General features: G+C 35.8%; 1 long non-coding RNA gene across 1 annotated transcript; it reads right to left on the reverse strand.

Moving 5' to 3' along the window:
* Window positions 1-11686: 11686 nt before the first annotated feature.
* LOC114285589 (uncharacterized) lies at window positions 11687-21320 on the reverse strand. The gene is made up of 6 exons (XR_014366078.1): window positions 21018-21320; window positions 18547-18611; window positions 18416-18447; window positions 18067-18142; window positions 17374-17444; window positions 11687-12043 (listed from the first exon to the last, which is right to left on the reverse strand). It is a non-coding gene; the product is annotated as an uncharacterized LOC114285589 (long non-coding RNA).
* Between the last annotated feature and the right edge of the window lie 5361 nt (window positions 21321-26681).

The raw sequence follows: 26681 nt of genomic DNA on the forward strand, positions 1-26681 counted from the left end.
TTCTTCAGCAAAACCGTCGACTTTGTGGGCGAATCTTTGACCGGCTCGTATGACTACGTTTTAGCTCCAATTTCGACGTGATTTTTTGCATTGGATTTGTCTCGATGAGTACTTCACATTTGTGGACACGAAATGAGATTACGATGACTTCGAAAAATTGCAGTTTTGACGGCACATGAGTAGAGATGTTTAAATTCAAGCCCCCGACTTTGAATGGATGTAGCTTCCTCATTGTAAGTCCGATTTGTCTCATTTTTGCAACTTTGGATTCATCTTGCGGCCCAGTATTCATTTCGTTACTCATTCACTGCAATCTGCCATGTCTTGGATGCTGTTGGACTGCCTAAAGTGGACTAAAAACAAGATGTACGGTTGTTGCATATGCACAGCACATAATATTCGGGCCATATTCGTGACCAGATCCATTGAGCCGAGCTGGAGTGATGTTGAGAGGGTTGAAGAATTGCCGAGTAGCCTTGTACGAGGTATGGCACCACGGAGCAACTTTGTCGCTTTGCCGGGAAATTTGCTATGAATCTCGACACTGGCGAAGTGCACATGCAATGGCTTAAATGTCGAATAACTCTTGCCGAAATGATTTGGTCGCCTTGTCTTCTTTGTCTTTGCCGAGAGCTTGGTTGGCAATGATCACTCATTGGCTCTTTACTTATGCTGAAAATATTTCTTTATACCTTGGTCTCTTTATTTTTGCAACGTGGTCGATTGGCTATTTGATGTTGCCGAATAATTTAATTGGAGTGCTAGCGCCGAACTTCAAAGGCAGAGATGAACTGGCAAGTTGATGGGCCCATCATTTTTAGAAAACTCGATGTCGAGGTGACGAAAATTTGGGTTTGGTTTGAAGTATGGGTCGGCCCTTATAATTCCGTCAGTGCCGAACTTGTTGCATTCAACGAAATGGAGGGGCCTAATCTTGGTGGGTAATTCCTTGGTGCTTTACTTTGCCAAAAACCTTGCTAATAGATGAAATAAAGACCCACTGTAATCATGAGGTGCACGTTGCTTTTAAGCCGTGGTATGGAGATGGCAGCGTTGTCGAGTAGATAGGATGCGTAAGTGCTAGTTTTACGTGCGTTTGGCGGTGCGTGTTCGGTGTTGTCTTCTCGGTATTGTTGTTCAAAAGGGCGTCGTACAAAGGGACATGTAATTGGAGCGGCCGGTGAACGCAGAATGGTTTAGTACAAAGATCCATGTGTGGTCATGCCGAGTAGCCTTTTGCAAAGTTCGCCGCAGCTAGACTGGGTTGAAGAGATGCCGAGTTGTGTTGTAACGATGGGCAACTTGGGGAGTGTAGTGATACCGAGAAAGGTGGAAGAGCTTCCGAACATGGTTTGCTAAACAACCTTTGTTGGAATACTAGTGATTCTAGTGTCAACCAGGCTGTTGACAAGACTTCTTTACACATGCAATTTGTTCAGTTTTGCTGAGATTTTGGTCGGCATCAAAATGAGTCGTTCATGACAAATGAATTCTTATGTATATATATATATAGAGAGAGAGAGATTGCCTCATACTAGCACAAATTATGAAGTAAAAACCTTAAAAATTGTTTTATAATAACTCACAGCCCTGTTTATGTTAGTTTCGTCAAGAGAAAGAAAAAGTAAAAAAGTGAAGGCCAATTTTGTTTTTAACATAGGTACACAGCTACGTTAACAATCAACTGCAAGGCAAGTGTTGAGAAACAAAGAATAAATAGATAAATGGTAGACTACATATGAATTTGGCCGAGCAGTCCCATTTGTAATGCCGAAAAGATGTTGTCCTCAAGAAAAGTATGAAATCCATTTTTAGAGAGAATGAAAATGTAAAAGCAGATCCACATAATATGTGCTGACTACTTTTCTCAGAATGTCGAGATAGATATTAAACAAATGTTTGGACCAAATCTATGAGCATCAATATATAGTCAACCAAATCTATAAGCATAAATTCAGAAATGCGATTTTAGAATAACAAGAGAGTTGACAAACAACCTAATAAAGAGTTACTGTTGTTGAGTTGGTTGATAGACAAGCCAAATAAAGTGCCGAATTAAATGAGCCTTTCAGTTTTAACAGCTTACTCCGTTCTCATTTCGATCCCACTGAGAAGATAGTGGTGTCGAATATCCTGATTAATAAACTTTTAGAGAGAGAAAGTAAAGACCCAACTGTGGATTCCATAAAAATTGCTAGTATAGACATATGTATATCTCAAGAATTAATTATAAAATAAACTCCTTTGAGGCAAAAACCAAATAAACAATCTTGGGGTGGGTTTGGCTGAGCAACCTTTTTGATAATGCTGAAAAGAAGCTTCCACAAACATAATCTAAAACCCATTTTTAGAGAGAGAAAATGAAGATGCAAAAGTAAATCCATGACCACTATTTTATTATAACACTTTTCATCAAGATTTACCATGGAAAAAGAAAAGAGATTCCATGGAGTTTGTCAGTACACAAAGATATATGTATACAATTCAAGAATCAATTTTACAGTAATTTTATAATAAGTTTCATCAGAGAGAAAATTCAAAGCTTAGCTGCGGCTCGTGATAACCATCAAAGTGTTGTAGAGTGTTTACTTACAGTAACATGTTTGTTGTGTTCTTCGTTGATCTTATTCAGTCTTTCTCATAGATGGCGCCAATTGTGAAACACAAACACATAGTGAAACACCACACTCTTGTTGCTGAAGCATCTTGAAGCTGGTTTTGTGTTTTTTGGACTGCTTTTGATCCAAAAAGGTTGCTAGAGTTGCTTCCTTGAAGTTGTTCTACAAGGGTAAGTCTCTAACCCCTTTAAAGCTTTGTTTTGATTAAGCTTTTGGCCCCATTTGCATGATGTTTTAGGCCTAACCTTAAACTACAAAAATTTCTGATTTTTAGTGCCTAACATGTTTGTTTAAGGCTTCTTTGGTGTTGGGGGTGGTCTACTCCCTTGCATGCCTTGTTTGCTAGGCTTTTGAGCCATCACTTTAGGCCTTTGTTTTAGCCTTTGTCTGGCCTCTTTACCACTGAATTCCAAACGAATTTCAGTGGTGGAAATTGTGTTTTGAGGTCCCAAATAGGAGGGGGTCATCCCTTTTCCTTGTGTCTTGTGTGCTTCCCTTGTTGGCTCATCAAAGTAGCATGTTTATCTAGCATATTTTGGCTCCATCTTAGCATGTTTTTGGCCTTATTTCAGTATGGCATACCTCTGTTTTGGCTTGGTAGAGTCACCCTTTGCATGCTATTTACACTTGTAGTGTAATCCTTACAAACTAGCCTTGTATGCCTCATGTTTTAGCATGTCTTGCTAGCCTATTTTGGCTCTATCTCTGCATGTTTTTGGTGTTGTTTTAGCATGCCTTAGCTCTGTTTTGGCTTGGTTTGGTTACCTCATGCATGCATTCTACACTTGTTGTGCATTTCCATTCACCAGCCTAACATGCATCATGCTTTGGACCATCATTCTAGCATGTTTTTGACTCCACTCCAACAAGCTTTTACTTATGTTTTACCATGCTTAAGCTCTGTTTTATGTTGTTTTGGTCATGCATGCCTTGCTTTGTATAGCCATGGTGCATTTTAGCTCACTAGCTTTGAGTTTCCAAGTCACTAGCATGCATTGCTTGGGCTATTTGTATGATTTAGCATCATTTGATATGTGATTTCAGTGCATGTAGTGTGGCCATGCCCTCACATCTTTCACTCATTCAATGCTTTGGAGGGCTTGTGCCTTATGCCTTAAATATGAGCCAATGCGTATGCCATCTTGCCTAGCTTTTTGGGCCACCATTTCAGTGTATATTTGGTCTAATTTTACCATCATATAAATCTGATTTTTGTTAGTGAAGTCATCTCATGCTTGGTTTTGGTAGGTGTAGTGTAATCCTCCTTATTGGCCTTGCACACTCCATGCTTCATGCCCTTCATGCTATCTTGTTTTGGCTATACTCCATGCATGTTTTAGCCTTGATTTGACATGCTCTAGGACTGTTTTGGGTTGTCTTGGCCATGTGGTTCATGTATTGCATAGCTGTAGTGCAATTGGCCTTGCTAGCCTTGAGTTTTGAGCACCATAGTATGAAATACTTGAGATGTTTGCTTGCCATGACATCATTTCACATGATATTTCAGTGCATATAGTCTTGTCACACTTCTATGTTTGTCACCTCTTCATCATGTTTGAGAGTTGTGCCCTTATGCTTAGTTGAAGGGCCAATGCATGAGCATGCATCATCTTGCATTTCATGCCATCATTTTAGCATTTTGGCCACTGTTTTGGGCATGATTGAGGTCTGTCCATATTCGGTTTAAGTCCATTAAGCATGTGGTTTGAATGTTGTTGCATTGTATTGTGTTTGCATGCTTGTTGCGTTGCATTATATTTGCATGCTTGTTGTTTGCATTGTGTTTGGCATGCTTGAGTTGTATTGCATGTGTTTGGATTGGACATCAACCCAAACACAAGAAACGAGGTGCGTTTCATACTTGAAGTGATGAAATGTGCCTCATTTCTCAGTCGCCGACCCTCTTGATCATGCATGATAGAGGTTAAGGCCCTTATGTGTTATTTGTGAATTCATTGACATTGAATTGTGCAATCTTGGCTTCTCGGCCATCGTGTATTGCGATGCTCGGTTGGTGGCCCAAGAGTCGAGAACTACACTCCCTTGAGCTTAAGAAATGATAGGGAGGGTGGTTGTGCACACATACCTTGCAAATACACTGTTGTGCCCCTTCTTGTTCTCTATTGCAGCAAAATGGAGTTATGCAGAATTTTCTGGTCGGCAGACTCGTAAAAGTGGCTGGCCAACCACTTTTTCTGGTCTGCAGCAAACTTAGGTGGTCTACAGGTGGTCTACACCACTCTCTACTGGTCGACAGCCTTCCTGGAGGTCTCCATGTTGGAGTAGAAGCTATCTGGAAGCTTGTGCAGTGTTTTGAGATCAAATGCAAACAGAGGCAAGTTGGGGCATAATAATGGATATTCGAACGAGGCGACCGAGCATGCATGCACCCCTCGCCCCGAGGACCTCTTTTTACTGCTTTACTTAGTTGCTTTGCTTAGCTAGCGAATTCTTTGGTTTTGTACTTAAGTAGTTAATGCAATTAGCTATTCATTTGTGTTGTAATAATTAGTTGTAGCTAGTTATTAGCTTTGTTTTGTAATAATTAGTTTAATTAGCTTAGATTAGTTAGTTAGCTTATTATTCGGACCCTCCGTCAAGAGGGCACAATTGTTGTAATAAGTGTGCGTGTGTGTGATGCATGTCTTCTAACCCCCATTTCTTTCTCCTTTTTACTTAACCACTGTCGATGGTTAGTATTAGAGCATATTTCAATTAGCATACTTATGCTTTGCATGCATACATCATTCATTTGTCTTGCATGCACCGGGCTCGGCGCATCATACAAACTGCATTGTTTGTCAATACCAATTTGAATACATGTTATCAAGTTGCATCCACATGAAATCTTAGAATAGCTGAGCCTATTTAGCTGCATTTTGCATGTGTTGCATTTGGCATCTTAACTTAGCTAGGATCATGCATTGATTACTAACTAGCTTCTGTTTTGGTTCGAAGTACTAGGTAAGCTTTTACGCTTTAGCATCCTTGCATGCGTGTAAGTGTTGCCATGATAGCATGCTTGCCATGAGGCTATGTGCTTAAGTGTTTAACTACATGAATGCATGTGGATGAAGGCTTCATTGCTTGAATTGGAACAATTCATCGAAATGTGCATTTTAAGCCCACTTGAAGTGGTAAAATCATGTTTTTCTAAGCCCACTTGAGGGTGGCAAATCTGCGTCTTAGCCTACTTGCGAGTAGCACCTTCAAACCATTTTCAAATAAACAAACATGAGATGTTTTGTTCCAACTTGAGCGATTTAGTCTATACTTGTATGTTGTACGCATCACATAGTAAAGTAGCCAATAAACCGGAATAAGAACGGATGTGTTTTCAAAAACAACATATCATGTCAGTAAAGGTCAATCCTTTGATCGGGCGAGCGGGGGTGCTCATTGCATGACCTTCCCCTCTCGTACCTAAGTTCCCGAGCCGAGGCAACTTTGGTGATGACGGCCATGTGGCCTTAGGCACGAGTCAAGGTTTTCTAAATTTTCCAAAATAAAATATTTAGGTAGCGATTCTGAAATCTGGCAAAGTAGTCCATGTTTGGCACTTTTTGATTAAAATCAATTTTCCAAAACGATTTGCCGGATTTGGATTCTTTGGTGATTTATCAGTCTTACATTGCACTTTGTGAGATTAGATTTAGAACTGTGACAAGAGTCCGAATTGTAGTAGCTAGAACTACAATTCGCGCCCTCGCACACGAAGCGGAGTTCTAGGCAGTCTACACAGGTAAATATAAGTTTCAGCAGAATCAATCTCACATGATTTGATGAAGTTATTTGAGAGTGGATTTGGATTAAGTTCAACTCAAATAAATAATAATAATAATAATAATAATAATAATAATAATAATAATAATAATAATAATAATAATTTTATGGACCTCCCTTCAAGTTTTGGCAATTATAGAATGAGAGACTTATGTGTAAGTCTAAATAAGTGAGTTTATTGTCTAATAGATCTTATGATAATTAATTGCGTTTTTCATCAAATATTATTTAAAAAAACGTCAGAAATTATTAATTTTCAGTGACAGTTTGAAAAATTTGTCACAAAAATTTAATAAGCAACATGATAAGCCATAGCTCACATAGTAACAACTCACAACACAACAGCAGCAACAACTCTTAGACTCTTCAGCTAAAGCTCAAGCTCCAACTGATACAGCTCAAGCTCCAGCAGTTGCACCTACAGCCCAAGTCACACGTGTGTAATAATCTACATACAGCTGTACATAAGTTGTTAGTTTGTTAGAGGTTAATTGTTAAAGGTTAACTGCAGTTTGGTCAAGTAGTTAGATTCAAGGTTAGGAAGTTATGGTTAGGTTTCATTGAGTGTATCTGTAACAATTCTATTCATTCAATACAAAAGATATTCATTCTCTTTAAAATCATCAATAATTATAAGTTTTAACGATTGTTTAAAAAAAAAATCACAAAAAAAAAATCACTAATTTTCAATTTCCAGCGATAGTTTGAAAAATTTGTCATACAAACACGTTACTAATTGTAAATTTTAGTCACAATTTATAAAAATTGTGACAAAAAACAATCATTAATTGCCAATTTTTAGTGACCACTACAGGAAATATAGAATTTAGTGGCGTTTATTTAGCGACATTTTTTTAAACACCACTGTTTCTAACCTTTAACGACGTTTTATATTTTATTTTGATTAAAACGGTGCCGTTAAACGAATAGAAATCGTTTTTTAAACGCCTTCACGTGTTACAAAAATATTCCTCCCCCTCTCTCTTTAGCTCTGTGAGAATTAGAACCCTTCTCTTTCTCTCTTTGTGCCCTCATTTTGAATCTAGGAAACATTCAGAGTCTTAGAGAAACCAATCCCTCAAATCTCTCACTCACTCTCTCTCTAAACCCTTCAGTCTCAGAGATTACGATTCAACCTTCTTCAGTTCGGTTTCATCTCAGATCTAATCTCAGAGTGATTTTGGCTTCAAAGTTTTCTCTCTCTCTCTCTCTCTCTCTCTCTCTCTCTCTCTCTCTCTCGATTTCGAAGCTCCACCACCACCACCATCTGCATCGTTGACTATGGTGAGCACACCGTCTACAATCACAGTTTCGTATTCTCTCTCTCTCTCTCTCTCTCTCTCTCTCTCTCTCTCTCTCTCTCTCTCAAGCTCTTCATTCTGTCGATTCTTCTCCTAGGGTTTACATATGTTTAAGATTTCAGATTTGAGTTTTCTCATTCAAAAATGTATGTTTGAGATTTGAGATTTCTCATTCAAAAATATGTTTGAGATTTGAAATTTCTTTTTCAAAAACATATGTTTCAGATATGAGATTTCTCATTCAAAAAATATGTTTATGATTTGAAATTTCTCATTCAAAAATATTTGTTTGAGATTTGAAATTTCTCATTCGAAAATATATAGTCTTTCCTCATTAAAAATTTTCATTCGAAACAATATCCTTTTAGATATGAGATTTTCATTCGAAAACACATGCTTTTGTTAAATGATGATCAACTACCATAGTGCTTTATTTTCAAAGGCAACGGGTTCTCTTACTTGATTCACTCTAGCAGGATGCACCGTATTGGGAGGCCTACGATTTTTGCAACAGATCATAAGGGGTAAATCACTTAAATGCTTAGACTTGTATTCAAATTCTTCTAGTTTGATTTTATTTTCTTTCGCTAGTTGTGGAGTTTTAATCTGCGCGAGGAAGTGTTTCTTTGCACAGAATTGACCTCACCCCAAGATAATGTTTCCCCTTTTAATGAACAATCAAATTAATATTGTACTATTCGGATTGTATAAACTACTTGAAAGATTATTCTGGCATAAAATTATTTGCATAATGCTGGTGCTGGATTCTATATTTTTCTTTTGTTTTCTAATTTTTGTATGAATTTTATGGAGTTAAACTATTTCAATTGCATTGAATGTTAAGCGGTGGTATCTTGAGTTTCATTAAATGTTCCATCCTGCAAGTATCTGCACGTTTCATTTCATCCATATTTGGCCTCCATTTTAGGAATGCAACATTAGTTCTTTCATTCTTTTGTCTTGAAACTGAATTTCATATATATTTCTTAATACTATACCATATCTCAAGGTCTTGTTACAACTTTTAAATGGACTTGTTATTGTGTCTACATCTTTTTGGGCCATGTAAATACCAATGCCGTTTTGAAACTGTGTTAGTGAAAAGATCCAATGGGCTCAATGTGAAGACTGTTTTAAGCCGCGCAAAGTTCCTGCTGGTGCTTTTCTTCCCTTAAGATGGACTTGTTCTGAAAACTAGTGGGAGCCAGAAAGGTAAAATTGGTATCCATTTCTGCTTTTGAATCCTAGACTTTTTGTTCCTATATAGAAATTTTTGTTTTTGTTTTTGTTTTTGTTTTGAGCTATGTTGCTGATTGCATTCAAAACGAGCAATGAAGCCAATATATGTTCCTCATCTCATTGAGGGATGCAAATGTAGATGCAGGGCGGGTGCTGTTGCTCCCAAATGGTTTTATAGCATCATGTGATGAATGTACTTTATGTTTCAAGGCTTTGTGCTGTGATTCCAAGGGTTGCCATACTGATCTGAATGATTCCTATGACAGGCTGTAATTCTTACATCACTTTATGAACTTGTACTTTCTTGAGTGCCCGACTTTCAATATGATAAAGAATTTCTCTTTTTTTCATTATTTTTTTGTTTTCATGTTCTCTCAATACTGATATGGATAGATCAGAGAAAATCTGAAAGCACCCACCTCACCTTCATAAATCTCAAACTAGCATCATCAGCATGTAAATTGGGAAACTCTAGTACAGTTGTTGACGTTGGATTCTCTTGAGCTGTACTTCATGGATAGGGGCTGGTCTAGGTCTCATGGATGTTGCTACGAAAGGTGCTTTGCAAGCGGGAAAGCCAGTTGGCAGATTTAAGATAAGCAAAGAAGCTGGCAAACGGACTGCTACAAATTTCCATCTATACCTACCTTCAGAAACGTATCTTACATGCAGGTAAATACAACATTTTAGGTTCTATGGGTTATTTGGAACGGTGTCTTCTTTTCACTTCTATGGGTTATTTGGTAGGAGCACAACCGGTAATGCAGCATCGAAACAGCAACTGGAGCAACTGGTGGAGTTTCCAAGGGCTAATGGGTCAATTATTATTTATGATTCTGCTTATGCTGCTTATATCGTTGATAATAGCCCCAAATCAATCTTTGAAATTCCTGGTGCCAGACAGGTATATGTTGTTGTTTTAAAAAAAATTATTTTTGTTTTTATGTTTTTGAAAATTAAAAACAAGTACAAGTTTGGAAACATTCACAGTTTTTAGAAGGGTCATTCAAATCTGTTGAATGAAATTATTCATGAAAGTGTTTAATTTCAACTTAATTCCAATTTCACAAAACTAAACCGTAATTTGTCATTTGTTTGTTTTGTTTGGGTCTCAGTCTAAATGGATTTTTATTAATTTCACTGATTACAAACAATGTGATCATATGGCTCACTTTCCTTTAACTGTATTCCCATTTATGCGGTAATGTATCACGAGTAAGGGAAAAAAAAAAAAAAAAAGAGAAAAGATTTTAAATGGGGAATATATTCATGTACATCATTCAAGAAACCATAGTTTTCATTCTGGAATTATTCAAAATGATTTTGAACTTCATAAGTAATATTAAAATTCTTTCAGAATGTGGTATAATATTTTTTTTTCTTTTTTAGGCTATTGAAATACAGTATAATATCATGTTAGTTATTTTTATTGGACAAGTGAAGCATTCCCTAAGTCCTCTATCAGGATGTTAAATTTTTGTTACATTCAATCCTTGCTATTTCCAAGGAGTGTGCTCATACAAAGAACTAAATATTTGTCCTGTATTACTCAATAAAGGTAATCTTTTTAGGTTTTTTAACCACCTCTCTCTCTCTCTCTCTCTCACTCACCTCTCTTTTGGTTTTCCTGCTAATCAACTTTCTTTACGCCTAATCCATAGGATAATATCAGTGGAGAGCTCAAAGTTATTGGGTGCACATGTGGTGAATTTTTTGACTATGGAAACAGAGTAAGGTGTTTGGGACAAAAATAAGAGTACAATTTAACGAATGATTATTTCATGCCATGCTTCTTCAGAGTTGAAGTGGAAGTTCTTGCACTACAAGAATTTTCACTTTTGGCGACTAAATTTTTAGTCGCCAAAAGTCAATTTTTAGTCGCCGAAGGGCTTTAGCGACTAAATTTTTGGTCGCAAAATTAGTAGCCAAAGAGTAGTCGGGAAAGCTAATTGGTGACTAAAATAATTTGAGTCGCCAAATGTATTCATTTGCCGACTAAATATTTAGTCGCCAAAAGGTTGGACATTAAAATAAATTAGACACTTTTCAGGTACCAAACTTTTAGTCGCCTAAAGTCCCACCTTTTTAGCAACTAAAATTTTAGTCGGCAAACAGTTCCTTTTTAGCTACTAAAAATTTAGTCGCCGAAAGTCCCCATCTATGGCTACAAAATGTTTAGTCAGCAAAGAGTTCCTCTTTTGGCTACTAAATATTTGGTCGCCTAAAGCTCTACATTTTTGGATACTAAAATTTTAGTCAGCAAAAGTGTGTTTATAATTTAGTTTTTTGTTTTTAACTACGCAATATTTTAGTCACCAAATGTTTGATTTTCTTTTGGCTACTAAAGTTTTAGTCACCAAATGTTTGATTTTCTTTTTGGCTACTAAAGTTTTAGTCGCCAAATGTCTTCTTTTTTTTTTGGCTACTAAACTTTTAGTCACTAAATGTCTTTTTTTTTTTGGGCTACTAAACTTTTAGTCACTAAATGTCTTTTTTTTTTTGGGGCTACTAAACTTTTAGTCACTAAATGTCTTTTTTTTTTTTGCTACAAAACTTTTAGTCGCCAAATGTCTTTTCCCAATTTCTTTTTAGCTACTAATTGTTTAGTCGCCAAAACATGATATTATGTTTTATCGCAAAATTATAATTTCTCCATAACCTGTCTATATACAATGCAACCTGTATTACATATAAAAACAAAATGATACATACTATCAATCATTCCACAATCTGCATCCATATACCAAAAATAAATAACATTAAATATCAAAGTCTATACAAATCAACTATTGTCCAAACTAAAATAATAATTCCATACAAAATATATCATACAAAAATCAAAACCCTTCGTATACAAAAAAAAAAAAAATATATATATATATATATATATTTACTACTAAGCGAGACTACCATTTGGCATGGTACAAATTACCATCGTAATCTGTACCACAACAAAAGGTGATATATGTACCACAACAAAAGTAATAATGAACTACACAAAAGCTGAGGACGACAAAAGTATTATATTAGTTCTAGACAAAAGTGAAAATTCTTCTCCATACACTAATGTGGATTATCCACAAGTCCACGCAACAAAGCCATCTACAAAGAAAAACAAAAAATGAAACATTAGAATTGGTTAGAAAATATCAATTCAGTCAGCCATATGGAATATGTTCTAACATGCATTTAAGGTAGAACAATCGAGAAATGTTTTCTTTGAAATAAAAGAAAGTATATATATATACATGTATCATGCAATATTTATTCCAATCAACTGCACAAACAATATAATATGTAATTTCTTCGTCCTATAAATATATAAAGACAATTATTAGAATATGTAGATGTTATTTTAATAAAGTTGCTGCCTTTTTAAGTAAGTGTTGCAAGTTTTTCAACTAAGTGTAAGGCCTATTCGGGGAGTGTTATGAATTTTCGCCCCCAGAAAACCCTTTTTCGAGTAAGTTTAGGGCGTATTGGCTATAACTCCCAACCTACGGGTCCGAATTACGTTCCGTCAGTTTTTAGAAGTCCTATTTGTCATGGGGGAACTGTCAGCCACACGGTGGATAGGGGGCTGTTATGAATTTTCGCTCCCGGAAAGTCCTTTTTCGATTAAGTTTAGGGCGTATTCAGCTCTAACTCCTAACCTACGGGTCTGAATTACGTTCCGTCAATTGTCACAAGTTCTATTTGTCATGGAGGAACTGTCTGTGTGAGCCACACGGTGGTTCAGGGGCTATTTTGAATTTTCGCCCCCCGAAACGCCCTTTTTAGACTAAGTTTATGGCGTATTCGGCTCTAACTCCCAACCTACAGGTCCGAATTACATTCCGTCAGTTCTCACAAGTCGTATTTGTCATGGCGAAGCTATCTGTGCAAGCCACATGGTCGTTTGGGGGCTATTTTGAATTTTCAGTCCTGAAACGCCCTTTTTCGACTAAGTTTAGGGCGTATTCGGCTCTAACTCCCAACCTACGGGTCCGAATTACGTTCCGTCAGTTGTCACAAGTCCTATTTGTTATTGGGGAACTGCCCGTATGAGCCGCGTAGTGGTTCAGGGGCTATTTTGAATTTTCGCCCCTGAAATGCCCTTTTTCGACTAAGTTTAGGGCGTATTCGGCTCTAACTCCCAACCTACGGGTCCAAATTACGTTCCGTCAAACCTCACAAGTCGTATTTGTCATTGCGAAGCTATCTGTGCAAGCCACACGGTCGTTCGGGGGCTATTTTGAATTTTCGCCCCTGAAACGCCCTTTTTCAACTAAGTTTAGGGCGTATTCAGCTCTAACTCCCAACCTATGGATCCGAATTACGTTCCATCAGTTGTCACAAGTCCTATTTGTCATGGAGGAACTGCCCGTATGAGCCACACACAGGTTCGGGGGCTATTTTGAATTTTTGCCCCTGAAATGCCCTTTTCCGACTAAGTTTAGGGTGTATTCGGCTCTAACTTCCAACCTACGAGTCCGAGTTATGTTTCGTCGGTTCTCACAAGTCCTATTTGTCATGGTGAAGCTATCTGTGCGAACCACATGATCGTTCAGGGGCTGTTTTGAATTTTCACCCCCGAAACGCCCTTTTTCGACTAAGTTTAGGGCGTATTCAACTCTAACTCCCAACCTACGGGTCCGAATTACGTTTCATCAGTTCTCGCAAGTCATATTTGTCATGGCAAAGCTATCTGTGCAAGCCACACGGTCGTTCGGGGGTTATTTTAAATTTTCGCCCCTAAAACGCTCTTTTTTGAATAAGTTTAGGGCGTATTCGGCTCCAACTCCCACCCTACGGGTCCGAATTACCTTCTGTCAGTTCTCACAAGTCTTATTTTTCATGGGAAAACTATCCGTATGAGCCACAAGGTGGTTCAGGGGTTGTTTTGAATTTTCGCCCCCGAAACGCCCTTTTTCGGCTAAGTTTATGGCGTATTCAGCTCTAACTCCCAACTTACGGGTCCACATTACATTCCGTCAGCTCTCATAAGTCCTATTTTTCATGGGGAAGCTGTCTATGCGAACCACACGATCGTTCAGGGGCTGTTTTGAATTTTCGCTCTTTTTTGACTAAGTTTAGGGCGTATTCGGCTCTAACTCACAACCTACGGGTTTGAATTAGGTTCCGTCAGTTCTCACAAGTCTTATTTTTCATGGGGGAACTGTCTATATGAGACACAAGGTGGTTCAGGGGTTGTTTTGAATTTTTGCCCCCGAAACGCCCTTTTTCGACTAAGTTTATGGCGTATTCAGCTCTAACTCCCAACTTACGGGTCCGAATTACATTCCGTCAGCTCTCACAAGTCTGATTTTTCATGGGGAAGCTGTCCATGTGAGTTGCACGGCAGTTTGGGGGTTGTTATGAATTTTTGCCATTGAGATGTTCTTTTTCGACTAAGTTTAGGGCGTATTCGGCTCTAACTTCCTACCTACAGGTCCAAATTACATGCCGTCAGTTCTCACAAGTCCTATTTGTCATGGGAAAACTGTCCGTGTAAGTCACACGGTGGTTCGGTGGCTGTTTTGAATTTTTTCCCCTGACACGCCCTTTTTCGACTCAGTTTAGGGCATATTCGGCTCTAACTTCCTACTTACGGGTCTGAATTACATGCTGTCAGTTTTCACAAGTCCTATTTATCATGGGAAAACTGTCCGTGTGAGTCACACGATGGTTCGGGAGCTGTTTTGAATTTTTGCCCCTCGAAAGGCCCTTTTTCGGCTAAGTTTAGGGCGTATTCAGCTCTAACTCCCAACCTACGGGTCCGAATTACATTCCATCAGTTCTCACAAGTTTTATTTATCATGGGAGAACTATCTGTGTGAGCCACACGGTGGTTCGGGGGTTGTTTTGAATTTTGGCCCCCGAAACGCTCTTTTTCGACTAAGTTTTGGACATATTCAGCTCTAACTCTCTACCTACGGGTCCAAATTACGTTCCATCGAATCTCACAAGTCCTATTTGTCATGGCGAAGCTATCTATGTGAGCCACACAGTGGTTTGGGGGCTGTTTTGAATTTTTGCCCCCGAAACGTCCTTTTTCGACTAAGTTTTAAATGTATTTGACTCTAACTCTCTACCTACGGGTCTGAATTACATTCTGTCAGTTCTCACAAGTCTTATTTGTCAGGGCGAAGCTATCCTTGTGAGCCACACAGTAGTTCGGGGGTTGTTTTGAATTTTCGTCCCGAAACGCCCTTTTTTGATTAAGTTTAGGGCGCATTCGGCTCTAACTCCCAACCTACGGGTCCGAATTACGTTCCGTCAGTTCTCACAAGTCCTATTTGTCATGGGGAAACTGTCCGTGTGAGTCACACGGTGGTTCAGGGGCTGTTATGAATTTTTGCCTCCAAAACGCTCTTTTTCGACTAAGTTTAAGGCATTTTCGGCTCTAACTCCCAAACTACATATGCTAATTACATTCCGTCTGTTGTCACAAGTCCTATTTGTGATGGCAAGGTGGCTGTGACATTTGTACAGTCGTTTGGGGGCTGATTCGTATTTTTGCCCCCTTAACACCCTTTTTCAGTTAAGTTTAATGCATTTTCGGCTCTAACTCCCAAACTACGTGTGCTAATTACATTCCGTCTATTGTCACAGGCCTTATTCATCACAAGGAAGGTGGCTGTGACATCCATATGCTGGTTCTGGGGCTGATTCGCATTTTCACCCCTTTAACATTTTTTGGTTAAGTTTAATGCATTTTTTGCTCTAACTCCCAAACTATGTGTGCTAATGATATTCCGTCTATTGTGACAGGTCCTATTTGTCACGGGGAAGGTGGCCATGACATCCGTCCGGTGGTTTGGGGGTTGTTTCCCATTTTCACCCCCTTTTCAGGTAAGTTTAAATCATGCTAAAGTTCAACAAAACAAATGCAACTTAACCATAATAATAACTCAGCCAATATAGAAATGGAATAAAGGAAAAACCTTGGGAGGAAGCCTTATGTATGTGCTCATATTGTGCACCACAATTGACCACGCCATTTAGTTCGCAAATCTCATTTAATAGGTAGGACGTGCATAAAGTTGTTAGAATAATAAAATTGAGTAGCTTCATTAACAAAACTACTTTAAGCTATATGTCATACTAGCACAATTCAACATTGGCATGCCCAAAGCATTTGTTAGACCCAGCATGATTGAAGAAATGTTTCTCTATAGAAAAGCATGCCACTTTGCATATAATTGTTCATAAGCATTGGTCAGTCTCATGAATGAAATAGAAGATATTTACCTATTTCAACAAAATAGAACAAAAGCAAAAAACCAAACACATGGAATCTATTTATTTATTGTCAAAGAGAAAACATGGATAACAATGACTGAAAGTCAAAAGTACTTATTTATTGTCATGGTGCCTCAGTCTAACACTAGCACATATAAGCAACAATATGGGCTCATGGTGTTCAATCTCCTCACAGTAAGAAACAATGCAAAATTAACAAACATATTTGCACTCATGGACTTCAAACAAAGAAAAACAAAGCAAATCCAAACACACAGGATCTCCATTTTTTAGAAAATCAAATCAGATCTGTAAAATGAGAATCCTGGATTTCAATTTGGACAGTAATCTCAATTGGACATTATGACAAAGCTCTGTTCCAAAGAATGAAAAGCTGGGTAAGCCTGCTTCTTGCAATCATCTAGGAGGAAAAAAAAAACCAACAACAACAACAACTAGCAATCATCTATCTGTTTATTGAGGTTAAAGCCTAGCCTTATGAATCGAATGAGCCAAACAAAATGTTACGTCATTATCATTTTTAATATGAATCAAACACAAATTGTTTTTAATTATATGATTTAACACCCTATTTGTTGTAACCTAAAATATTATATGTGAAATATTTTGTGATAAAAAAAAATGGATCAGATTGTTTCCATGTTTGATTGCCAACTTAAGGGGGGAAATACATGGAAAGATTGCTATCAAGATGACTATGCTAATTGTTAATTGCCCACTCACAGCAAGGATAATACTTCAATTTTAAAACAGACAATTCACATAACCATCCCATCAACTGCTTATGAGTATATAGTCCATCAAACTCAAACCAAGGATCCATAAATGATCCATCCTTTCCATACCACCTCTCTTAGTCAAAATGTACACAAAAAAGGCCAATTGAGCTAACTCAATTGATTATCTATTTTATTAACTATAACATCTAAGTTTTAAAATATTGGGTTTTTTTTAGATAGTAAAACATTGATTTTTTTATATTTTTTTTATAGGTCTTGTTTTTATATCAAAATTGGGTGTCTTTTACAAAACAAGAGATAAAATTGTAACATATATATATATATATACATAAATTTTTTAAAATATAAATAAAACCTTGAGAAATTTGGGATCTAAAACCAGAGTTTTGTTGACTATATATGGTTGAATCCATGAATGAGGCATTAGTTTGACAAAGGAAAATAAACCTGAGATATGTGAAGCTTTACTCCCGGATCAAGTTGGCAAGTGTATGGTGAGCCAGGTTTGACTTCAATCCCTGTAAAATAAAGCAAAATAAAATAAGAAAATGATATAGAAGATCATTTTCTAAACCCACTTTCTAGAGCACACAAGACTAGCATCATTCCAGGGGTGTATCAAGAACAGAACTACTTAAAAAACAAAGTAGAAGCAAGCTTTGGACAATATTAATAATATTGGCAAGAAACTGAATTATTATGTGCCTTTTATATAATTCTACTTGTGCTAAAGTATAAGTTTCTATCAACATAGCCCACCTACTAGATAGATCTGCACTTTCACTCTGATTATAATTTCCCAAGTACAACCAATTTGATGCATTTTGATGTCCCATTGAAATCCCCTTCCATGATAAGACCACAAAAAAATAAAAATAAATAAATAAATAAATAAATAAATAAATAATAATAATAATAATAATAATAATAATAATAATAATAATAATAATAATAATAATAATAATAATAATATCCACTTCAAATATCTTTAGCTCTTTGACCCAATAATAACAGGTGCTTGGTATCACATTTACCTACACATTTAATCTCTCAAGTAAATATACATACTTTGGAAGTATTGCTTTTGCTTTCAAGTTTAGGCATTGCAATATGACATAAGATGCAAAGAATGAACCATACCTCTCCCAAGGTCATCAGGATTTGCATGCACAACCACTGCCCTCCCCAATATGGAATGTTGTCCACTTAGCGGAATCTACAAATTTGAAAAAAAGGTGTACACATAATGCCATCAAATCAAAGCTTTCCATACGATGGAAAAATGAGAGATTTAAAATAGTATTCTATATGGCATTTGAAACTACATTTTTTGGTGCAGCAATTGAAACAAGTTTAATCCCTTACTGTGTGTAGTAGGTCAATAATCAAATTAACAGAATATGACATCAATTAAATCCTCTTTTCTTTCGTCATCATTATGAAACAAAAAGTAACAATTTTGGAATGAAGGAAATTGCTCTTAATATACCAGCATGTCTTTAATCATAATCTCTGCAACCCCTGAAGCATGGAAACAAAAGTATAGGCTATTAAATGAATCCACTCCAAATAATAATATCAATAGCAGCAATGAATAAGAAATAGAAACTGAACACACACCATCTGGGCCAGCAACAATGAAGGAGCTCCATGATCCTTCTTGAATGGATTAAAATGAGGTCTTGCTATTATAAATAATTCATCAAATCAAAAGAACATAGATTAAAAAGTGCCAAGGGAAAAACTTAAGAAACATCCTAGCAAGTTGCCCAAAGACCTTTCTAAGCTACATGGCATACAAGAAATCACAAATATAGTATTTGTCGAAACTCGTAACACCTACACAAAACACTTCAATGATTTTATATATCCAATCAATTCGATGCATACAAAAATGTTAAGACAGAAAAAAATAAATAAATTGTAAAGACAATAATAATAATAATAATATTTAAGGTTGGTTTGGGATGTCCTAAAAAAGTGCACTTTTTGACTTATTGGTGGGTTTGGGTTGGGTTTGGGTTAGGTTTGATGTGATGTGTTAGAGAGGTGATGTGATTTAAATAAGATGATGTGACTTAAATAAGATAGTGACTTTTTGACTTTTTGACTTATTTAGTACATGCCAAACTAGCCCTTAGTTTTCAAGATAATCTTCAGATTAATATTGAATGTACGAAACATAAAACATCTGAAAATGTTCATGTTTTGTGCCTGGAGTACGTGTCACATAGATTTTATATTCTTGGGATTTGAAATTTACATTAGATGAGTATTTTGAGTGTCGATCCAAATTGGTTCCTTATGAAGACCAGTCTGATGACGAGCACAAAACCTATGAAATTTACATTGGTGTGTTGTTGCTTCATCTAAGTGGCAACAATGCTTAGAAAGAACAAATACACTTGAAGGACTAGAAAGAAAGCATAGAATATCCTTGTACAATTGTTTTTAAATCTTACCTGTTATGCACAATAAAAGTCCATCCAATGACATCCATCCACCTTTTCTTGTCTTCTTCAAGAACTTGAACATGTAAAATGGGGAGAGAGCTTTATAAACATGGGATTTATAAACATGCAACATGAGATTTCCCAATCCACACAATGAGATTTATAAACACAATAAATTTGTGTTTCAACCTTCCTCAAAATTTTCTTCAATATGTGGTAACCAATCTGTGTTACTAAATAGTTTAGAATTAGAATACCCCAATCATGTCCCAAATTCTTGCTTAATCCAGCTTGAATTTGGGATTTCTGTGTAAAAATCAACACAAACCCTATACCAAGTGTGGGAAATCAACACAACATTAACTCAAATTCAACACAAAATTAAACAACAAAAATCATATAAAACCCTAGGGCAAGTGTGAGAAATGGGGAAATAGAGGAAGGAAGAAAGAGAGAGAAAGAGGGAGACCGATCTAGCTAATCAGCAAATGGAACTCAAGGCTCTGAATCTTCCAAATACTTATTGGAATCTCACCATCCAAATGGTTCGTAAACAAGAAAAGGTTCTGCAACTCACTCAGCAACCCTAATTCGCTCGAGATTTCCCCCTCAAGTTGGTTGTCATACAGCTGAAGATCATTCAGGGATTTCAAATTGCCAAGCTCAGGTGGTATTCTACCCAATAAACGGTTTTCGCAGAGGTAAATAAGTGTCAGTTGGGTTAATTGTTCGAGAGAATGTGGGATAGGACCAGTTAAACCACAACGAACAACGACAAGTTGAGTTAAGCTACTACAATTTCCCAACCCTGGTGGAATACCACTGCTAAAATAGTTGAAAGACAAGACGAAAGTGTCCATTTGCTTGAAACTACCCAAACCCAATTGAATAGTACCCTCTAGACTGTTATTACGAACATCAAGATACATTAGCTCCTCAAGATTATTCAAACTCTCCGGTAAATCCCTAACAAATTGATTATCATTCAAGTAAAGTTCTACCAATTTGGTACAATTTCCTATGGAGGAAGGAATGGTGCCGGACAATTAATTACCATATAGCCAAAGAGATGAAATCTCACTCATGTTGCCAACATTCAATGGGATCGAATCGTTAAGTTCGTTCATATCGAGCCAAACAGTATCCAAATGTTGGATTCGAAACAGAGATTTAGGGATTGAACCTTTCATGAAATTAGAATACAAGTTTATGAATCTCAAATTCAGCAAATTCCCAAAGCTCTCTGGCATATCACCAGTGAAGCTGTTTTGGGAGAGTTCCAAGTATTCAATGAGACTACAATTACCTAATTCAGAAAGGATTGAGCCTGTGAAACCATTGTTGCGGAAATCAATGGACTTTAATTGGGTCAATTCAGCTATCTCAGGTTCTAATTGACCCAATATTTGAAAACCAGAGAGGTTTAAAGAAACTACAAAGTGGTTGTGGTGATGATTGGAGTCACATTCGACTCCAACCCATGAACAAGGAGTGGAATCACATTCGACTTCAATTGAATAATTTTGTAGCCCCAAATTCAATTACTCGTATGACAATCAATCGCAAAAATACACAAACAAACTCAGAAAAAAGAAAGAAAAAATTAATAATTATGATGAGAAATGATCAATCTCGTACCTATAGATGCAATGCTATACAACAAAGAGCAAGAACGAATCTCTGTACGCCATTCCCAGCCGCTTCGTATCGGATTCCTGTATCGATCGCCACCTACCCATTAACCCTAGAAATGTTTAATGTGAAGCGTTCGGCTTCCATGTCCTCAGTGGCCAAGGTGGGTTGAACCGGGTTCACAATCGATTCAAGGGAGCCGAGAGGGTAGTACGAGTGATTGATTCTGTGTGAGAGAGAGACAGAGGGAGAGCAAGATAGAGAAAGAACCATGTGAAGAAGTAATACATTTGGGCAAAAATTTAGGCGCCAAAATGAAATTTTTCTCAGTAAAATTTTGAACAGATCTGGCGACTAAATTTTAGTCGCTGAAGATAGGTTAGCAAAGATAAAAAATAAAAAAAAATACTTTTTGTCAGCTAAAGGCGAGTAAAATAATTTTTTGTCACTGAAAGTAAGTTTTGGCGACTAAAACTTTAGTCGCCAAAGAGAAAAAATAATTTTTTTATTTTCCATTCGGCGACTAAATATTTTAGTAGCCAAAAGTCAATATACGGCGACTAAATTTTTTTTGTCGCTGAAAGTAATCTTTTTTAGTCGCCAAAGAGAAAAAATAATTTTTTTATTTCCCATTCGGCGACTAAATATTTTAGTAGCCAAAAGTCAATATACGGCGACTAATTTTTTTTTGTCGCTGAAAGTAATCTTTTTTAGTCGCCAAAGAGAAAAAATAATTTTTTTCTTTCCCATTCGGCAACTAAATATTTTAGTAGCCAAAAGTCAATATACAGCGACCAAGTTTTTTTTTTTGTCGCCAATTCTGGTATTTTTAGCGACTAAATTTTTTTTAGTCGCCAATAATGAATATACCCCGACTAAAAAAAAATAGTAGCTAAATATTTTATTTTTGCTGACTAAAAAAATTTTTTGTCGCCATTTCTATAACTTTTGGCGACTAAATTTTTTTTAGTCCCCAATTTTAGTTGCCGAATGTGCATTTTGTTGTAGTGTTGTGAAGAAATTTTGTTTGATTCTTTTCTTAATTGATTTTCATTTGGTGTCAAAGATTTCTTTTTATCCCACAAATTTTTTTTTTTTCTTTAGCCATGTAAACTGGATTCATTTTGGTCTATCTTGCTCTTCTTATTATATCAAAATAATGTTATCATGTCACATGTTCCTTATGGAATCAATATGTTAAATATATAAATGAAGTTTGAGCTAGTAAGATTGCAGATTGCACCTCTGTGACAGACATTTGAAACAGAAAGCTGATAGGTGGAGAAAATGCTTGATATGCATATTGCATCAAAATCTCCCAAAGAAGATAACACTTGGATTTAGTTTGTAGCCTTTTTTTTATTTTTCCATTTTCCTTTTCTTTATCTTGTTTCTATAGTTGTTCAGGTACCTTCCGGGGATTCTTGTTCAAATTTGACTTATTATCTTTAATTCTTCCTGCTTATTAGGTATTCACTTGCCTAGAAGGAGTATGCTTTTATCAAAGAAAGATACTAAACTTATCTTTATCAATCAATATCGCTCATCTCAAAGATGCGGTATCACATCCAATTTGGGCTTTTATACATGTTTCCTTCAGCAAGAATTCTATGTAAGTTTGTTTCCAGCATTATGTTAAGAGTTCCATCCTTGCTTTAGTTTTATTTCTTATCAATTATTTTCATGCAATTTTTGTCTTTATTTTTTCGGCAGTCCATTTTTCTGGTACTCTATTAGTTCTATCCTGACTACTTTACTTTTATTTCTAGTCAATCATTTCTATTCATTGTAAACTTTTGGACATAACTGTGCAACTTCCTAACTGCTCAGAGTAGAATTGATATTGTATACTGTTGGACATCCTTAAAATCACAAAAAATTTATAACTCCATTATAATTACTGAAAATGTAGTTGCTAAATATACCTTAAAAGTAACAGCTAGAGGAGAGAGAACAGTAGAATAATTACTATCATACTCCAATTTAGTGTTATTTAGTCACTAGGAGAGAATTACAACATCAGATCAACTCTTTGTCAATTGGAGATGCCAAATTTGAAAAATTAGCACAAAACAACAGTTATTGGATTCTTGGTCATCCTTTGATAAACATCAATAATGAGCCCACATGAAAATTTGCATAATAGTTAAAAGGGTTTTGGGAAATGGATTGACCTTTATTCTTCTTTTTTTTTTAGCTATCATGAAGCCTGTATGATAGGAGAGAAAATAAGACTGTAGAGTATCTGTCTCTGGTGTGTGTGGGTATGAGTATGTGTGTGTGTGTAAATGTGTGAGTTGGATATGGAAATTGGAACTTGAAATGATATATTGGAACTGGGTGGGATCACTGGTGTAATGAAATGGCAAGGAAATGCTTATGATGGTATTAAAATGGAATTTTGACATACATGGTGAGAAATAAAGATTTAATAGGTGTGTTTTGGTTTGGTTTTGGGAGATAAATTTTCAAAAAAAAAAAAAATTTGGGGAGAGTTTAGAAATTTTTTTTGGTTTGTTTAGTTGTATATTTTGGAAATAATTTTGGAGTATGGGAGTTTGAGATGATTTGATATTTTGTTGTAGTTAAGTAAATGTGTGTGAAAGAAAAAGTGATTGAAAATGAGAGAGGAAAGAGAAAAAGTGATTGATTGATGTGTAGGAGAGAGAAAGTGATTTTGGAATTTGTTTTCCAAAATCACTAAATCACACAAAATTTTGAAAATTTTGCTCCAAAATTACTCTCTCAAAAGCAAACCAAACAAGGCCAATATGTTTTTCCCATATCTTGTACACTTAGACATGTCCCCATACTGATGTTTACTTTTGCTAGAATTATTCTACTGGGCACATTTTCCTCACACCTACAGCTTAGAGAGAGGAAATTGAGGCCTAGACTAGACCACATAAGGAGATGCATTTGTTTTTGGACATTTTATTTATTTATTTTTTGTTTAGTTGACTTTAACATGGATTATGTTTTTGATGAAAACATGTCATTTGAGCATCTTTCTTGGATAGAATGGATTGTATGATGGAATACGGAGATGAATGCTTAGACCATTCAGCTTTTGGATATTATGGCATGTAATATATGGAGGTTGCTTCTTTCCTTTTTGATATCCTTGATAACATATGTTTGTATTATGAAAAAGATTGATAGTTGTGGGAAGATTTGGAGCTTGATGTACGAACATTTGTTTGGGAAAACATTTTGTAAAAACTTTACTTTGAAGTTTTTTTTTTTTTTTTTTTGTTGGTAATTATTATTTCAAAGTATAAATTTTGAATTTTATTTGTATTAGAACTTGAGGATTCCTATGATAGCTATGGTGGAGGGTTGAGATAATGCCTCTTACCTCATTTGGTTGCTTCTGTGAAAGTCAATAGGGGCCTTGAACTTTGCCCAAATGAGTTCCATCGCGATGCTGGCGCAAATTGTTGACAAAAATGAAGCCAAAATCATTTTTCGTGCTATTTAATTTCATTATAGGTATTTTTTTAATTCATTCACATAAAATTAGCACAATTTCAAAAAAAAAAAAAAAAAGATATCACGGCATTTTTTAAAACGCCACCTAAACCTTTTAGATTTTAAAAAAAAGATGTGACAGCGTTTGAAAAACGTCGCTAAACATATAGTGACATCATAGTACCGGTAGGGTAGGACATAGTGACATCATAGTACCGGTAGGGTAGGACATTTGGCGTCGTTTTTAAAAATGCCGCCAATACTAATATAGCGACGTTTTTCAAACGCCATAAAGTTATAGCAATGACCGCGTTGTCGACGTTTGGTAGTAAACGCCACAAAACGAATTAGCGACGTTTTTAGTACATATAGTGGCGTTTAAAAATAAATTTTCCAGCAGTGGACATATGCAAAAAATCGTCACAGAAAATTATTTTTAATGATAATTTATTTAGACTAACTTTTGATTAATAAAAATTAAATCTAACTATTAGGATTTATTGATAACGTATCTTATAAGAATTTCCAATTTTGAAATTACACTATCCACCATTACTTTACGTGACAATATGTACGTACGCAATTGAGTTAATTTGATCCATAACTTTGGTTGTCTTCAATATTTTGTTTTGCTTTGGGTTTAACATAATTGGCTTTGCATTTGGTGGCAACATATTTGAGATGCAATGTTTAGGTAATGATTGCAGTTTTGGTTCTCAAAGTTTTTCCTTTGTATCTTCTTTGATTTGTGGAATAAAGTTTCATTCTTTGCCGATAGAAAATAAATAAATAAATAAATAAATAATTTAAATAAAAATCTTAAATATGCACTAAAAGCACAGTATAACACTTAAATTAAAAAGCACAACCAAAAGAAATATCTTGGCTTGTTTTTTCAGAAACTAGTTTCAGGTGAATTTTTGTTTGTCTAATCTTGATGTATCTAAAAACTAAAAATAAAAATGACTAAAATAAAATATAAAAAAACATATTCAATTGAAACAAACGAAAATTTGTTTAAAATAATTTTTTGAAAAAACAAATCAAACAGAAATAAAATTTCCTTCTTTGCCAATAAAAAAAGAAGAAGAAGTTAAACTACGCACTAAAATCACAATATAACACTTAAATTAAAAAACACAACCAAAAGAACTTGGCTTGCTTTTTTAAAAACTATTTTAGGTGGATTTTTGTTTGTCTAGTCTTGATATATCTAAAAAGTAACGAAAAAAATGACTAAAATATGAAAAAATATTCACTTGAAACAAACGAAACGCTACAAAAAAATTAAGGTTTTAGAGACCAAAATTAAGAGACAAAATTATTTTTTAGGGACCAAATATTTTTGTTACAAAAAGTGTCGTTATTATATTTTTACCAACAAAAATTAGACATTAGTGATGAATTATTATCTTTTTGGGACCAAATTTTTTGTCTAAAAAAATAAACCATTTTGAGACCAAATTATTTTGTCCCTAAAAGTCTATTTATTAGTGACATTTTCAAAATTTTGTCACTAAAAACTTTGTTTTTGACTTTTCAGGACGACCATTTAAAGACTATCCACATGATGGTAGAAATTGGTCCTTAAATGCCTTTTGCAACAAAATTTTACTTTCAGAGATAAAAACATTTGGTCTCTAAGACTCTCATATGTTGTAGTGAAAATTCGTTTAAAATAATTTTTTGAAAATCAAATCAAACAGAATTAGCTCTATTTTCCTCCTAATATGTGGAATAGCATAAACTTTCACAGGGTAGGGGAGCTGTGAGGGGGAAAAAGTTGAGCTTGATGAGGATATCTCACACATGGACTCCTAAAATGTGGAAGACTCAGAATATGCACATCCCAACTGGTGGGAGTTGACAAAATGGTAATATTGGAATGCAAGGGCAGCATTTGCCCTATTAGGGTAGTTGAGGATAACAACCATGAAGATGGATTTCAGGAGGTACATTGCATTTGCAAAGAATGACTAAGTGGAAAGGATCTAGTGGGGAATTTTACTGGTGCTAATCAAAGCTTTGAGCAATGCTAGGGGAACAAGAAAGAAGATGAGGACGTAGCATGCACAAAGGTTGGCGTGGATATTCCAAATGACATGGCAATGAAGATAAAGTGCGAGGTGGGAAACAAAAAGACTCTGGAGGCGCATGCCTGTAACTATTCATTAGTATCATTGGTGAATGAAACGGTTA

Source organism: Camellia sinensis, chromosome 4 (assembly GCF_055761805.1).
Source record: "Camellia sinensis isolate YWXY chromosome 4, ASM5576180v1, whole genome shotgun sequence".
Classification (NCBI taxonomy): Eukaryota; Viridiplantae; Streptophyta; class Magnoliopsida; order Ericales; family Theaceae; genus Camellia; species Camellia sinensis.